This window comes from Hevea brasiliensis, chromosome 1, assembly GCF_030052815.1.
Source record: "Hevea brasiliensis isolate MT/VB/25A 57/8 chromosome 1, ASM3005281v1, whole genome shotgun sequence".
Taxonomy (NCBI): domain Eukaryota; kingdom Viridiplantae; phylum Streptophyta; class Magnoliopsida; order Malpighiales; family Euphorbiaceae; genus Hevea; species Hevea brasiliensis.
In genome coordinates this window covers 81,345,120-81,348,404 of record NC_079493.1, presented here as the reverse complement: position 1 = coordinate 81,348,404, position 3,285 = coordinate 81,345,120, and the positions used below count along the sequence as shown (strand labels likewise).

At 34.1% G+C, this 3,285-nt stretch overlaps 1 non-coding gene across 1 annotated transcript; it reads right to left on the bottom strand.

Moving 5' to 3' along the window:
- Positions 1-2,656: 2,656 nt before the first annotated feature.
- LOC131169858 (small nucleolar RNA R71) lies at positions 2,657-2,763 on the bottom strand. The gene has a single exon (XR_009140789.1). It is a non-coding gene; the product is annotated as a small nucleolar RNA R71 (small nucleolar RNA).
- Positions 2,764-3,285: the final 522 nt, after the last annotated feature.

Here is a 3,285-nt window from a genome sequence, read left to right as displayed (position 1 = left end):
GCCCTAGAGCATATCATTTAGTATGTATCTTGTACATATTTTATTAATAAAAGGCATTTTCACTTTTCCATTTACATAATATATTTAAGTGTAATTGAAAAGGTCCATTGATATTTTGTTAGAAATTCTATTCTTAAGCTGTTAAGAATATGAGTGACAGTATTTCTAGCACAAAGTATCATAAATAGGTTCACAATCGATGATACTTCACAATAAGGACATGACATATCCAGAAAGATTGTAATCATGTTTGTTCCCAAGTTATTTATATGAGATGTAAATAAAATGGAATGGTGAGTCTCATGCCATATAACAAACATGATAGGCACTTATACATGATAAGTAGGTCGAACCAGTGATATTTATGACAAGCACATGGAGTTTACTCTTGTCAATGTATTATCATAAATCATATCAGTGCATATAATCTTTAGACCTGAGATAGCACAGTTATTTTATATATAGGTGGTTTGAGTTTGATACTGCTTTCATACTTGTACTGTGCATTGGTATATGGGCATGTGTTGGCTCCTACTAGTTATATATATAGGTAGGTGTTGATCAAGATGGAATCTGTTACCCTAAGTAAATAGGGATAAAATCTTATGTTCATTTAATTGTTCTTGATGTTTCAAGTTCCTAGCTAGGACAGATAGATTTATTCAGAAAAGAGTTTCTGATGAGAAAATATTTTAATCAAGAACTGGAATTAAAAGAGAACATAATATTCATAGCAAATGGAGTTTGACATAAACCATAACTCCAGCTCGAATTGGGATTTTGTAACAGAGAGATTCTAGTGCATGGTAACATATGATTATAGGTTCATTAAAGGTAAACCTTATTACTAATTAGGTGGCTATGGCAAGCTATGCTAGGTGTTAACCATAGTCTATGAGCTGCATAAAATGATTTAGAGAAATCATTTATGGTAAGAAAGAGTTCTGATGATATTAAGAGTTGATATCATGTCTCATTGCCAATTAGTGATAAGCTTAGTAAGTCACACACATACACAAGTAATCACCAAATTAAATATGATTTAATTAATTAATTAATTAAAGAGTTTAATTGATTAATTAAATAGGTTTGGTTTGCAATTAGATTACAAAGTCCCTAGCATGGCTTGAAACCAAATCTAGGTTATTGGATGTATAGTATAAGTTAAATTTATATTTAAAGTGTTTAAATATGAATTTAATTAATGAGAAATTAATTAATATAGATTAATTAATTAATTTATATTTGATATAAATTGATTAGAAGAAGAGAAATAATTATTTTGGGTTAAGAACTCAAAATTAGGACACAGGGGTATTTTGGTCATTTCACAGGGTGACATGTGGCACCATGAGATGGTGACACATGGCACTACACATAAGCTTGTCATATGTCTTTTAATCATATAAAATGATCAAAGTCAAGATTAAATATAAGTTTGACACTTGGCACAATGTGATTGAGTCAATTAAACCTAGAGCCAATCAGAAGGTGACATGTGGCAAGGGCTTTAAGTAGTTACCTAACTATATAAGTGTAAGGATGAAAGAACAAAAAAATAATATGCTGTTCTCTCTTTGGTGCCACCACCCTTGGCTGCCGCTCCTTCTCTTCTTCTTCATCTCTCATCAATTCAAAGAGATTAGATAACAATCTCTTGAATTAAAAATACTAGAAATCATTTCTAGTGTCCTGTTTACATCTGTAATCTCTCAAAAAGCAAAACTTAATTTTCTAATTGATTGGGAAAGCTTTAGAAGCTGTTCAAGGGCTGCCATTGGTGATCTTAGTGTGGACAAGCTAGAGGGACAACACCTGGTGTCCTAAGGCGCATCCCAAAGGTGCCAAACACACTGCAGTGCATCAAAAGGTTAGTGCATTTATTCTTGATCTAATCTAGGGTTCTAATGAATTAATCTGATTAATTTTAAAATCTTAAATGGAAAATGTAGATTCAAAAATATATTAAAAGAGTTTTAATATACTGTTTATCATTGAAACCAAATAGATAAAAATGAATCTTGCATGATGCATGTGACCCTAGGTGAAATTTTTTTTGATTTCAATGATATAAACTTATATTTTTCATGCTTCCGCTCCTTTAATTGGCCCCACCCTCTTGAGGCCAAATTCCATCGTTTTCTAGGGTTTTGAAAAGTGGAAAAAAACAGCTAAACAGTTGAGAAAATTAGCTAAGCAAGCTAAGTAAATTCTGAGTACATCTGAAGGAGTCTAATCTCCAAAGGAGTTAAGTTCAGATTCAGATTTGGGTTCAAATTCCGAAAACGAAACCATGGTTACTAGAACCTTGAAAGAGTTAGCGGCTCCTGATCTAAACAAACAGCCTTTGTGTATTCAATACCCTGCTTTAAATGTTGCTTTTGAGTTGAAATCTGGACTAATCCATTTGTTGCTTAAGTTTCATAGTTTTTCAGGTGAGGATCCACATAAGCATTTAAAAGAATTTCATGTTGTGTGTTCCAGCATGAAACCTCAAGGAGTTTCAGAGGATCAAATCAAGCTTCTAGCTTTTCCCTTCTCACTGGAAGGCACAGCTAAGGATTGGTTGTATTACCTTCCTTCTGGATCTGTTAACTCATGGAATGGGATGAAGCAAATATTTTTGGAGAAGTATTTTCCTGCTTCCCATGCTGCCAACATAAGAAAAGAAATTTGTGGCATCCGGCTGTACAATGGAGAGAGCTTGTATGAGTATTGGGAACGATTTAAGAAACTGTGTGCAAGCTATCCCCATCATCAAATAAGTGAGCAGCTATTGATTCAGTATTTCTATGAGGGATTTCTACCAATGGACCACAGTATGATAGATGCTGCCAGTGGAGGAGCTTTGGTTGACAAGAGACCAGAAGAGGCAAGGAGGCTGATTACTAATATGGCAGCAAACTCTCAATAGTTTGGAATGAGAATGGATCACACACCCATGAAGGTTAATGAGGTAAGTACATCTAAACTTGAGAAATAAATTTCTTATTTAACTTCTTTGGTCAGGCAGTTAGCTGTAGGGAATATGCAAACTGTTAAGGTATGTGGAATTTGTTCGGGTTTGGGTCATGCTACTAACATGTGTCCTGCGTTATAAGAGGATGAATTAATGCAACATGTTAATGCAGTAGGAAATTATGGACAGCCACAACACAGGTATGATCCCTTTTCTAATACTTATAATCAAGGATGGTGAGATCATCCTAATCTAAGTTATGGGAATCAATCGGTGCAAAATCGATACCAGCAGCAGAGACAAGTGAATCAACCACCTCCGCCTCC